The 14,702-nt window shown below is 38.3% G+C and overlaps 1 protein-coding gene across 11 annotated transcripts in view; it reads right to left on the bottom strand.

Annotated features, from left to right (window-relative positions):
• NCOA2 (nuclear receptor coactivator 2) overlaps positions 1-14,702 on the bottom strand; it is a 319,160-nt gene that overhangs the window by 145,950 nt on the left and 158,508 nt on the right. For 2 of the 11 annotated variants that reach the window (XM_049853543.1, XM_049853547.1), the window contains exon 3: positions 3,177-3,275. The exons of the other annotated variants lie outside the window; for them this stretch is intronic. The gene's annotated coding sequence lies outside the window, so the exon portion shown is untranslated. The remainder of the gene's footprint in view (positions 1-3,176; positions 3,276-14,702) is intronic. 11 annotated transcript variants of the gene reach the window in all.

Below are 14,702 nucleotides of genomic sequence, written 5' to 3'. Positions count from 1 at the left end.
AAAATATATATAATTTAAATTTAAGCCTCGCAGTACACTTTATGACTTTTATTCTAGCCAATTAATTTATTATTATAATTTTATCTGACATCTAAAATGATGAATGCAAATCACCTAGCTCTTCTATCTCAATGTAGTTTTTCTTTTCTTTTTTTTTTGGACTAGTCTTTAAGAGGAAGCAATTGACTCAAAAACCAAACCCCAAACCAAAACCCAGTGCCGTCGAGTCAATCCCAACTCATAGCAACCCTATAGGACAGAGTAGAACTATCTCATAGAGTTTCCAAGGAGCGCCTGGCCGATTCGAACTGCCGACCCTTTGGTTAGCAGCCATAGCATTTAACCACTAAGCCACCAGGGTTTCCAACTGCTTCAAAGTCAAGATTATAGTATTTGGTGTTTCTCACAAAAATCGTTAATAAAACATTTATAGTAATAACTAATATCTTTAAAATTAAGATAAAGTAAATGTGTGTTTCTGTTATACTATGTTAGTGATTATTACACAACAAACTATAACCCTGCATGTGAGCTATGAACCTGGTGAAATGAGAGTATCATAGCTACAACTAAAATCCATACCAGAAACTGCCAAGTTTGACCTCTTAATGTTAAGGACTATAGCACTTCTGAGAAAAATGGGCAAGCCAATTGATTCTAAACCTTTCTCAGCATTTTTGAGTGATAATTTTTAAAGAGTAAATCCTATAAGAGGTACTCTCGACAAATTTACTGGCTGTTACACACTTTTGCACTTCATGAATTTTATATCCCCCTGGCTTCTAGAGAATTAAACTGTGTCTAAAATATAGGCCAGCACCTTAATCCTGGCTAAACCTCCCCAAATCTTACCTTTCTCAAAAAACAAAAAAGTCCTATCAACATATTTCACTGAGTTTTAGAACACTGAATACTAAGATTACCTTCAATTCTATCTCTTCTTACCTATCTTTCCTACAAATTAAAAATTGCTCAAAGAAGCATACCCCTTCAGCCTGGCAAGATCAGACCTGATTATAATACATGTGGTTAATTATTGTGGCTGGAATTCTGAAGTGCAGCAGGATTTGCAAGCTAGTCATCTGGCTTGTTTAGACACTACCCTGGGTCTCAAAACTTGTGTCTTTTACCTTTAATATTAAGATTGAGGTTCTTCCTCACTCCCCAGTCTCCAAACGCAGACATTTTTAGATAAAACAGTATACTGATCCCTTTATGAAAGTTACTTTAAGATTGTAACAGACTGAGACTTGATGTGACAGAAAAAAACAACCTATCAGAAACAAAAACTATCCTAGCTTTGTTTTTGTTGTAGCTACGTGACGTCGAGTTGATTTTCAACTCATAGGGACCCCAGAGTAGAACTGCCCCGTAGGGTTTTCTAGGCTGTAATCTTTACATGAGCAGATCACCAGGTCTTTCTCCTGTGGAGCTACCACGTTGGTTCAAACCACCAACTTTTCAGTTAGCAGCCAAGCACTTAGCTGTTGTGCCACCAGGGCTTCTTAGAAGACAGGAAATAAACTTCTTTCTGTTACAATACAAAGGAAAAGTGAACCGACACAGTTAAAGTACCACCGAAACCTGCTCGGGTGAAAAGTCATTCACAACGTCATAAGGAAAGTACTCTCTGAAGAGCCGGAAAAGTTTTACACAAAATTCCTTTTATCCATTGAAAATTCCCATCAGGTACAGGATAATTATATTTATCAAGGCTGAGTTTCAATGCCGGGTATAAGTTATCTGGTTGGATTAAATATCTTATTTGCCTTTGTTTTCCTATAGTGTTTCACTGAGTGTCTTGTAATACTAGATGCTCGATAAAAATAACTTGAATTATTTCAAAACTCTGGAATCACTCAAAGGTTTAGAAAAGGCAGCAAAATAAAATTTAAAAACAGAAACAAAGAAAGGCTTTAAAGTTTCTATTATTCAAAATATTTAATATACGATGCTAATGCCTTTTGGAATTAAATCAGTATGTAACTGTCTTTTATGTAGGTAGACTATGACCAGGTGCCAATGTTGTGTGTGTGTTTTTGTTTTTTAAGAAAATCCCTTTTAATAAGAGTAATGACTTATTTAACCACATTGTGCTAAGATATGGTTTGTAGATATTATAAGGACGGAGAATTTCCTGTACTTAGTATAATTAAAAATTATGTTTGAGCTGCTCTCACCATCTTTTATTGGAAAAGACAGCAAGAATTAATTCTCTGCAAATTGCCTATACATTTGCATGAACAGTCTAATAGGTTTACTATCTCCTCTGTTTTCAATTTCAAAAAAGAAACATCTACAATTTAGTTCAGTTTCCAAGTCACTTATGATTTGGAAACACACACACATTCAACTTTTTTTTTTTAAGTTGAGCATATCTGTTCTACAAGTTACGTGAAAAACAAATTAGCAAGTTTACTCCTCAGGAACACACTGTACAGTAATTATCCTTTTTCAGAGAAAGCTTATGGTTATCTTTCACTAACCTCAGATTTTTAAGTACTACACCTTCCTAGGACAAGAGAAAGGTACAGACTGTTAAGAGAATTAATAGCATTAGCGTGAGCAAAAGTGGACAAGCACAGTCTGAAGATTAACTGAATGTCATTTAGCTTTCTGCATACAGTCGCATAAAGATATAATAAATCAGAAAAGTTGGGCATTATACAAAACAATGACAACCAAAAATCATTCATTCGAGGCCTCAGCCAATAAAAGAAAGGTCTATTTATCACCTAATCAAAATTTAATAATTTTAAAATGTACTGCAAGGCTCCACTTTAAGCCTGGAGTTAAAAAGGAAAAAACTAAACACAGAGATACAAATATACATCTTATATTTATTCTTTAATGATTGAGATTTGTGTCGGATTCCTGTTCTGAATTTCCGAAAACGCTTACCAAAGTATTTCTTAAAGCAGGCATGAGACAGACTGTATTTGGCCACATAAAGAAACTGTAAGTAAACCTTTAATCACTAAATAAACACAAAAGAAATAAGGAACACGAAGGAACCAATTTGGGTCGCATGGTATCCATTTGTTCCTGAGAACATTCTCACTGCCTGGCTGTCAAGCTCAGCTCTCCCCTCGACAACACACGCACATCCAATCCACAAGCACACAGAATTCCGAGAACATTACCAAATATTAAGTCAGAACACTTCTGAAACACACCTTGTAATCGTCCACAGCCTCTGCAGTTCAAGTCAGAGTTCAGCAGCAGCTTCTCTTTATCTTCAGCCAGTGATGTAAACAAAAATACCATACACCACTCTTCAAAAAACAAAAACCCACGATTAGCAGTAAATGTATTGCCTCAGAGAGAAATCTCTTGTTAGCCCAAGCCCACATACGTCTTGATGTAAACCTGAGCACATGCTGCACACCCCACCGCTTATCTCCTCTATCGTTTGTCTCTAAGGAGAGCTGACAAACTAGCCACACAAATCCTGTTTTAGCTGCTGATCAGAGAGATCCCCCTTTGACAATCCAGCATGGTGGAACACTCGAAAATTCCTCTGGCTTCTATTCTATTGCTTGCTCTAAAAAGCGGTTTCCTTTTCATTGAGATAATAGCCTTTTCTGCAGTCACATGACTCAGAAGCTACATTAGCAGAGCTTTATGATAATAGACTGAGTAAGCCTCTACCCCCTCCTGCTATTAAGGGGATGTCTTTTTCTTCTCTCTCAACACACAGTCTCAGACTCAGTCTCTCTCTCGCTCTCTCACGTGCACACACATGCACACAATGCATACACGCACTCACATACACATGTCTAAAATTACTCTTTTTGGAATTACCATAATAAATAAAATGGTATACCCTGCGATGAAAATACAAATATTTTCTGGATCTGCTGCTAAAAATAAGTACTCAAAACAAACATTCTGATGCCTGGTCTTCCTTTCACCAGGACACAGCACAGGCCCTGAATAACTCGCTGTGAGCTGTAACATGAAGTGGGGCAGTTAGGAGGAAATGCGTGCTCTTTCGCTCTCTTGAGCTTTGCCCCTCGTGACATAAATCTGGTAAGTCCGCCACAACCAACATTTTGAAGACATTATAGCTATCCACAGAGAGTGAACTAATTCTCTGAATTAGTAAAACACATTCAGCACACATTTTAACACCAAAATGTATGTGTATGCTTACTAGGAATTTATGTTCTTTAAGTAATTTTTAAGTTTTTTCAAGAAGAAAACTACTCCCATGCCTAAAACAGTCTTAAAAAAAAATTTTTTTTTAAGTTCCCTTGAGTCTTGTCAACTTAATCTATTTCTAATGAACAATCACTACTCAAAACACGTATGTAAAAACATTAGCACAGTGTTGACACACAGTGGTTGTTCAATAATTTTTTTTTTTAATGTTCCCAGTAATAGGTTGAAGCTCTGGACAAAAAGACATCAGCAGATTACATTATATACCTGTTTCATTTTTAGTTATGGTTTGTTTCATATTAAAAATGTTTTTTAATCCTCCAATCAAGTAATTTTGGGAAGGAACGTAAATGCAAAAGTGTGTTGGGAAGTTGGAGGTAGAGAGAAAGGTGGGGTGAGGAGTTGGCCCCAGAAGAGAATCAAACTGAAGCACAACACACAATCAGAAGAAAGAACGCTCAGACTATAGTATGAGACGAACAGAAAGACAGAACCTCTTCATTTGAAGTCAACAGACTAACTTAAGCTACAATCTTACATTTCTTGGTTATAATTATTGCATTGGTTTCCTCACCTCAAAAATCGAGACCATGGTAAGAGTCTTCATCTCACACAATCATTTTATATAAATCACATTATTCGTGAGTAAATCAAGCCAAAGGTATACACTTTAATACAAAAAAATCAAGAATAGTTATAGATAAGCTACACTGAAGACCAAGATGATGAGGCTATTACTGCCATACAAAAATTATCTATCCCAAAACTTGTATAACTTCTTCAGATCTCAGACTTGAACAATTCCAAAACTCTTATTTCGGTACAGTAACTCAACATATTAATAACTCATAGGATGGAGTGCATGTCTACTCACTCTGTTAAAGTCACTGAAGGAACTCTCTTTTAAGGTACTGGAAGGAACTGTAGGTACTCGGAAGACAACACTAAAAACCACGAGAGCCTAGACTGATTAGAGAGGTGTCAGTGAACATAAGGACCCAAGCAAAGAAATTCAATTAGAAAATAGAATGTGGCAGATACTAAGAAAATAAATTTTAAATACCAGCACATGACAAGGCCTGATAAAAAAGCCAAATTTAGAATTTTAAAAGTAACTAAATTTTTAAAAAAACTTTTAAAAATTATGATTTTAATAGCTACTGAAATGTGTGACTTACGCACTTAAAACTTGAAGTCAATAATCAGCTCAGGGCATCTTATGAAATTAATGTGATGATTAGCAAATATGAGAATAGGCAGTTTTAAAAACACTAACATAAAAACTGCAAAGGGCAGTTTTGTGAAATCCCTCTATCGAAGTTTGCCCTCTTTCTGCTCACAGGGTCATCAAACTTTTAGTGATCTTACAGGTCATTTCTACATAGGCTGGACAAGGTCACCAATATTCTAAAATTAATACCATGTGTCCTTTATTAGCTAAAATGGATTTTACAAGTCATTTCTCAGCCAATTCATGGGCAAGAGCAAAATGCTGTACATTCCCCCATCAAATCAATCATAGTAAGAAAAAGTCTCCTGCCAAACACATCTAAGTGAAATGTCTTGATCCAGATTCTCTGCTTACACTTCAAGATGTACTGCTGTTAGCAAATCTGTCCTTCTGTCATATCTTCTGCTGGCACAAACAAATCAGTACAATTGTCAACTTCCCCCACGTGTGCAGAAGGTAGCAGATTTTATCATTAGCGATGTTAAACTCTTTAATTTACCAAGACAGTGGTGTTTACAAAGGAATGAGACTAGATAACTTCCACAAGTTGCTTCAAGCTTTGTAATTTTATGATGGTGGTTACATGTAATGGTGGCTCGTTTCTAAATCTGAAAGACTGGGGAAGGGTAAAGCAAGGATTCAACAGAGTAAATGCTTTATTTTTTACATTGAGGTACAATTTACATTCAGTGCAATACATAGATCTTAAGGATAGTTCAAGAGTTTTGACAAATGAAAGGACCTATGTAATCTACACTCCAATGAAGATATAGAACACTTTCATCAGCCCTGAAAATTCTCTTGTTCCTGTTCTCAGGCAACCCCCACCTCCCTACCCTGCCAGCAACCACTATTTTGATTTCTACTAGTTTAGTTTTGCTTTTTCTAGAACTTCAACTAAGTGAAATCACAGAGTAGGTACTCTTTTGCGTCTGGCTTCTTTCAGCGTAACGTTTTGCGATTCATCCATGTTACTGTATATATCAATAATTTGTTCCTTTTCATTCCTGAGGGTACACTTTGCTTATCTACTCTCCTGATGAGACAACTGTGTTGTTTCCAAGGGAGTTATGGTAAGGAAAACTCTAAGATTGCCCCCAAGATTCTCCACTCCCCGATGAACATGCTCTGCATATTACCCAGGACTGTGAATATGATGGATTTTACCTCCAAGATTAGGTTATGCTATAAAGCACAACTGGCTTAAGAGACAGAGATTATCAGAATGGGCCTGACCTAATCAAATATGGCAGAAAAGGAATTCAGAGACTTGAGGCATAAGAAGGCTATGATGCACTGTTGCTAGCTTGAAGATGGAGGGAATCACATGTCAAGGAATGGGGGTGACTTCTAGGAGCTAAGAGTGGCACCCAGATGAGTCTGCAGGGAAATGGAACCTCATCCTACAGCTTCAAGATGCTGAATTCTGCCAACAACAAGAACAAGCTTAGAAGTGGCTGTCCCCCCAGAGTCTCCAGATGAGAATTCATCCCAGGTAACACATTAACACATTACTTTGAGCAGAGAACCCAGCCATGTCATTCTGGATTTCTCATCTACAGAACTGTAAGCTAATAAATGGGCGCTGTTTTTTGTGGTAATCTGTTATGCAACAATAGAAAACTAATACAAGGAGATTATACACAAACTGCTACGAATACTCATTTACAAGTCTTTTTGTAGACATATGTTTTCTTTCCTCTTGGATAAATACCTAGGAGTAGAATTGCTGGCTCATAGATATGTATATTTTTAACTTTATAAGAAAGTGCCAAAACTAACTGTTTTTCAAAGTGGCTGTACCATTTTACACTCCCACCAGGAATGTAGGAGAGTTATGGTTGTCCCACATCCCACCAACATTTGGTGTTGTCAGTCTTTTTAATTTTAGCTGAAATCCTAAATCTGCTAGGCAGCCTTCCTACCTATGGTATAATCCTCATCGATTTTCTCCTTCGCTGAGTTTCTATGAACAGTTACAACGTGTACCACCAAATTAAGCCCTGTCTTATATTCTTTGTTAGTGTACCATTAGAGCATAAACACTTGGAGGGCAGGGACCATACCTTGTATTTTTCTGCATCCTCAGCAGCACCTAACCTAGTGCTGCTTCTGTATGTCACACGGTCAAAATTCACGTACTGACGTTTCTTTTTCCTTAAAAGTGACTGCATGGCAACATGAGAAAAGCTTTTGAAAGGCCACTTTATAGGGAGGAAAAAGCATGGCCTTTGAAGTTAAGACTTTAGTTTGAATCCATACATTGGATATGTAACTCTTGACCAAGTTACTTATCTAACCTCTCCGAGTCTTAGGTTCCTGATCTGCATATACAGGGAAAATGCCTACTCTACAGCCTTACTGTGAAGATTCCATGAGTTGCATGTAAAGCAGTTAACCCAGTGCCTAGCCAGGAGGACATCAACTGATGGCAGGTTTATCAGCTCTTTCTTTGGTATCGGGTTTAGATCGGTAAAATGAAGAGGGAAACAGTATCAACAAATTATAACCATAAGTAAGAGAATATATAACATGTTAAGAGTTGGATTAAGGCAGATGGGACCATAGTTATTTTTATTCTAATTTCTGAGCTTTTTAGTAATGTTGCTTACATAATTTAAAAATATGGCAAAATGTTGATAATTTCTGAAGCTGGATGGAGCACACGTGGGAGTTCATTATACTATTCTAAATTTCCACAGTACAAATACAAAAAAGCAAATTGAACCCACTGTACCAAGAGGTGGCAAATCTTTAATCTGCAAAGGTTTCTTGATACAGTATGACCACATACTTATTCATATGATTAAGAATGAGATAAACTCTGAAGGCGACGTGTTTAACAAGTGGCAGAGTGTAGACAAATTTTAAATGATTTATAATATTAATTCACAAACCCATCAGCATTGTAATTCTAAATTATAGTTAAATATCAGATTTTTAAAGCCTGATAAAATATAATGGAATAGTCCATCTATTTGTTAATTTTTTTTGGAAATGCAATGAGAATAAATTTCATAAGTATGATAAAATTAGGTCACGTGGCCTCTGACCTCCTTCCCCAAGAGGTGAGCGAGGAAAAGAGGAAAAGTCCTATCTGTGAATATTCTACTTATATTAACTAAGGATCTCTTGCTTTGGATGCATAGAAAAATGAGCCTTAAAGAAGGCCCAACTGTGCTAACCTACCACTGAGTGCTATTTTGTTGAATTATTTCTAATAAAAGCTTATGCAAATACCAGTACATAAATGTCTATGTTACTACTGCAGTAGATTTTACCCACACAACAGAGGGCTGAGAAGAAGGACTATAGGGTGAAATCAACTTCTAAATATAACTCTGCCAAGTTACCACTTCATGAAATGAAATAACATACAAATAGCACACTATATTTCCATCTCAGCATTTGTACTTCATTCAAGATTTTGGAGGCTTCCAACTACTGAGTAAGATTCTTCCCAATTAGTGCCTAAGTAAACCACTCTAAAGTAAAGAAATTTTAAAGGATACATTTATTTTTTGAGGTCACTGGAGTACCACTAGGCAACAAGTGAAATTCTTAAGTGATCTGTGCGCCTAAATTCATGAGAACCCTATGGCCTACAAGGGTTTATACCTTACATACTTTAACCAAAAACCAAACCCATTGCCACTGAGTCAATGCCAAATCATAGCGACCCTATAGGACAGAGTAGAACGACTCCACAGGGTTTCCAAGGAACAGCAGGTGGATTCAAACTGCCAGCCTTTTGAATAGCAGCCTGAGTTCTTAGCCACTGTGCCACCAGGACTCCCTTACATATTTCAGGCTCCCAAAAATGCCTGAGGGTGAGGGAGCAAATTGTATACCAAGAGAATCTGATTCACTGATTAATCCAGCCCTTTGAGTCTGGCATTGTTCCCTAATGAAAGTTTCCGACAAGACAGACGGTCAACTAGAACCTTAAAATCTTGGGGCTAAAAAGAACGTGAGAGCTACCTAGTCCTGGGACTCTCAGAATCATCCGTATCAAACCCCCAAACTTGGAATTCTACTCCACTGTCTCTAGTTAAGACTTTTTTCAAGTACCTAACTTTCCAATAACTTACAAATTAATTAAGGAGAAAACCTCAACTATTATTTTCAAAAAACCAGTTGCCAATTAGTCGATTCCAAATCGTGGAGACTCCATGTGTGTTGGAGTAGAAATATACACCAAAGGATTTTCAATGGCTGATTTTTCGGAAGTAGATCACCAGGCCTTTCTCCCAAGGTGCCTCTGGATAGACAAGAACCTCCAACCTTTTGGTTAGCAGCCAAACACATTAACTGTTTACAGAACCCAAGTAACCAAAGCCAGAAACTAGAACATGCTGCTTCTTCAAGATTTCAGGGATAAAACAGAAGTGCTATAACCTATTACTTAACTACGAAGGCTAATGGTGCTTACACACCTTCTTGCTACCCTGAACTCTGGTGGGCTACCCAAATTTGTTCTTTAATTGTATCATAAAGGAGCACCACACAGGTAATACCAGATTAAGGTGGTTATATCTTTTTTGACAACCTGTTTTAACTAAGGTCATACTCAAAGTTTTCATGTATTTACAAACTTGGTCAATCAAATAGAATTGTCAAAGTTAGGCAAAAAGCTACTCTTTGTGAAGACGCTATGCTTTGAGGCAAATGATTAACTCTTCATCTATTCCAAACTTGCACAGGTACGAGAGGCACTTGTGACCAAAGGTGCTGAAGAACATGTGCTCTGTGTTTGCCTCTAAGGCTGGATCTCTCACAGCTTAGCGCTGCTTCTTACCACTCTGAGCCAATTCTGACTCAACTTCAAGTGTCACTTGTTAAATGCTTTTGAATGAGTTTGATAATTTCTTCCACCTTCCCCCACATCAACACTTGGTTTGTCTATTTTCGTCTCCTCTCAAAATACTGAAATATTAAGATTACTATTGAGTAAGATTCTTCCCAATTAGTGCATAAGTAAACCACTCTAAAGTAAGGAAACTTTAAAGGATACATTTATTCTTTGAGGTCACTGGAGTACCACTAGGCAACAAGTGAAATTCTTAAGTGATTTGTACGCCTGAATTCATGAGAACCCTATGGCCTATGAGGGTTTATACCTTACATACTTTAACCAAAAACCAAACGCATTGCCACTGAGTCAATGCCAAATCATAGCGCCCCTATAGGACAGGGTAGAACTATTCCACAGGGTTTCCAAGGAACAGCAGGTGGGCTAATAGAGAGTAGTAATAACTAATCATAGCAGCACTGATGTAAAAAGAGGGAAAACATCATTAAAGGAAAAAAGAAATCTTTCTTTAAACTCCACAAGCCACAAAAATATTTTATAATAATGGAAAAAATATCTTTGATGCTTGATTTGATGTCTTTCAGTTCTATTTCTCTTTTTCTTTTTAAATCCAAGATTCATTTATTTCATTCAAGAAATGTTTATTCAGTATTCTAGTGTAAGGCACTATGTCAGGTGTTGGAGATACAAAGATGAACAGAACAAAACCCCTGGCCTCCAGGGACCCGTAATCAAGGAGGGCAAACAGAAAAGTATGCAAACCTGTAAACCATGAGAAATGTCACCTGACGGTCTGGGCTCTTACAGGAGCAAAGGAGAAAGCCTAAATTTGAAAGAGAAGGACAAGCTGGACTGCATTGAGTGTGTGAGGAAGGGTGGATGCAAGTGCAAAAGCAGGGGGCCAAGAGGGCACACTTCTCACCCAGGGCTCCAAGAACTCTCTACGAACACAGCACAAAGGTCCCTAGGAGAAGGTGGCGGGAGAAGAGGCTGGAGAGGTGGGCCTGGGCCAGGCTAGGATGAGCTGCGTCTACAGAGCTAAGGAGGTTGAAATTCATCCTGTACAGGATGGGGAACCCATGAAGGGTTCAGGGCAGGTGAACAACAGGATCAGTTAAAAAAAAAAAAAAAGTTTTTTTTAAAGACAGTTTACCCTAGATAGTTGCCCTGGCTGTGGAATTCAAGAAATGACACCAGAGTGGCTACGAAGCTGGAACAGGAGTATCAGTGAGAAGTGACGAGGGTGTATGTGAGCTTACTGTGTACACGTGTATTATAACCAGCTGCCTTAGAGCTGATTCTGACTCACGGCGACCCCATGTGGGTCAGAGCAGACCTGTGCTCCAGAGGGTTTTCAATGGGTGATTTTTCAGAAGTAGGTCTCCAGGGCTTTCTTCTGAGGTACCTCTGGGTGGACTCAAACCTCTAACCTTTCAGCTAGCAGTGGAGCACATTAACAGTCTGCACCACCCAGGGACTCCTAATCTTAAAAAAGTCTAATACATACTTTACTTGGGAAATGTGAAAAATGTCCTCCTATTCGAAGTTTTGCTTTTATTTTCAACATTTCCATTATTGCCTCAACCACAGAGTATTCCTTGTCAGCTGTCAAAATGGGAAAAACTTACTTTAATTTACAAGAAGAAAACAAAACAAAATGGAAGAAAATACCTTTAGACCATAGCAGTTAGACTGAGGAATTACCTCTGGCTGATAGGAAGGGAAATAGAAGGACAATGCATGTACATGAGTGCGCACACGCACGCACACGCGCACACGCGCTCCTTAAGGAATGAGATGTATCCCCAAGTCTGTTACAGCCACGTGGTACATGTCCAAGATTTCAAGTGTTTAACTTAGTAGTCCAATAAGTGAAATCACCCCAGAATTGAGGAGTATTTTGTATTAAACTTAAAAACAGAAGACCAAAACTATGTGTCAACTAAACAAGAGAAGTTCAAGGAAAAGGTTAGAGAGCAATTTACTTATTTCGGAATTGAGAGAATGAAGAATAATCTGGAAAATACATAAGCTTTTCCTTACAGCAAGCAAGAAAATCACACACAGGTAACTAACTGTAAATAGCCCAAGCGAAGAGATGATTCTTCACATGTATTGTGGCCGCTTGCATGTTGCTGTGATGCTGGAAGCTATGTCACCAGTATTTCAAATACCAGCAGGGTCACCCATCATGATAAATGGAGAAAAGACTGAAGTTGTCAAGGATTTCATTTTACTTGGATCCACAATCGATGCCCACGGAAGCAGCAGTCAAGAAATCAAACGACGTATTATACCGGGCAAATCTGCTGCAAAAGGCCTCTTTGAAGTGCTAAAAAGCAAAGATATTACTTTGAGGAGTAAGGTGCGCCTCACCCAAGTAATGGTATTTTCAACTGCCGCATATACAAGCGAAAGCTGGACAATGAGTAAGACCAAAGAAGAACTGACACTTTTGAATTATGGTGTTGGCAAAGAATACTGACTGTACCATGTACTGCCAGAAGAATGAACAAATCTGTCTTGGAAAAGTACAGCCAGAATGCTCCTTAGAAGCAAGGATGATGAAACTTTGTCTCATGTACTTTGGACATGTTATCATGAGGGCTCAGTCCCTGGAGAAGGACATCATGCTTGGTAAAGTAGACGGTCAGCGAAAAAGAGGAAGACCTTCAACAAGATGGACTGACACAGTGGCTCCAACAGTGAGCTCATGGACAACAATGATTGTGAGGATGGCACAAGACTACTGGGTAGTGTTTCGTTTTGTAGTACACTGGGTTGCTATGAGTCAGAACTAACTCGACGGCACCTAACAACAGCAACAATAAACGATTCCTAATTTATTTGTATTTTACTGTGGAATAAAGCAATAGGCATATAGGTAGCTCCTGGGTTACAAACATCCAACTTACGACAACTCATACTTAAGAAGGGACTGCCATAAAACCTATTATATTAAAAATTAAATACAGTTTTTCATAATAATGAAAGCACATACTACTCTGTGACATTCATGAAAACATTTGGGAGTGTTTTTTAAGTGTTTTATATGCACAGAAAGGTGAAATATTTGACTAACTGATGCTAAATAAGAACCGTATGTACATGCTCTGGCTTACCTACAAATCTGACTTAAAGACATACTTAGGAACAGATCTCTTTTGTAACCTGGGAACTGCCTGCATACTAATTAAGAGACAAAAATACTCGAATCCAAAATGAGGCTCCGAGTGTCTCAAAGCTGAACTCTATCACTGGATCCCATCAAAGTTATCAAATGCTTAACACATACGCTACCGTTACTCCCTCACCCCTTGCACAGCGGACATTGCTAATTAATCACTTCTTAGGCTGTGTGTGGCCTCACAATTCTTCTCAACACAGCACTCCAGGCAATCACTATCCTCAGTAAGAGCTGGCACAAAAGATGAAGGCTGCTTGCCTCCCCAGCACTAGAGAGTGAAGAGAGAGATTTGGGTTGCACACAGAGATCTAGTAGAACCTCTGTTAACAGAGAGGAGATGTCACCGCAACACAACATAAGGAAGTTGAATTTGTTCATTTGAAGCACTTACCTTTCTTTTCTAAGCCTATCTTTTTGTTGTTATTGTTGTTAGCTGCCACTGGGTTGGCCTCCAACTCATGGTGATCCCATGCATAACGAGATCAGACCCTGTAATCCAAAGGTTTTGACTGCCAATGTTTTGGAATTAGACTGCCAAGCCTTTCTTCCTAGTCTTAGTACAGAAGCTCTGCTGAAATCGGTTCTGCATCATAGCAACATGCTACGCCGAGGAGTACTGACTGGGAATTGAAACTGGGTATCCCACATTGGAAGGTGGGAATTCTACCACTGAGCCACCACTGTCTCCTAAGCCTGTCTTTAAAAAAAAAAACAATAGGAAACTAGATCCAGCTCAGTACTAAGTGATGTGATAAAACTCCTTGGTTCTTTCTGTATCAACCTTTTATCCCTGACAGGATTGAAGAACTGAGGGGTACAATACGGGATATGTTAGCAAAATGATTTACTAATAAAGAAAACCTTCTCTATCAAGAGGGGAAGGTTTCTAGATTGGCCAGCTACTCACCACCTGTTCCTCCAATTTTGCTGCTCCCTCCCAGTTTCTAACTCAAACTACATTCCCAACCATTCCTAGAAACCAGCTGGCACGATAGGGAGCCACAGAAATAGAGGTCAGGTTTGCAAATGACAATACCCACGTTTTTCAAAGACAAGATTTAAACCAACCTGCCCTTGCTACTGAGTGGATATTGACCATAATGGAGACCAAAGTGTGGCCTTTTTATTGTTGTACACGGAAGATGCAAGACCACAGCTACCTTACCCCATCAGACCATGAAGGGTGGCATTGTTATTTTTGCTAGTTTATTTTACTTTTCCCCCTAAACAAGGTCAACTTCATTATAATAGGGCCCCATTTTTTTTTTTAGTAAACACTTCATCTTATTCAGATTACATCAGGTAAA

The sequence above is a fragment of the Elephas maximus genome, chromosome 15, assembly GCF_024166365.1.
Source record: "Elephas maximus indicus isolate mEleMax1 chromosome 15, mEleMax1 primary haplotype, whole genome shotgun sequence".
Lineage (NCBI taxonomy): Eukaryota > Metazoa > Chordata > Mammalia > Proboscidea > Elephantidae > Elephas > Elephas maximus.
Note: the sequence above shows the minus strand (reverse complement) of the source record. Positions and strands in the feature narration are given on the sequence as shown.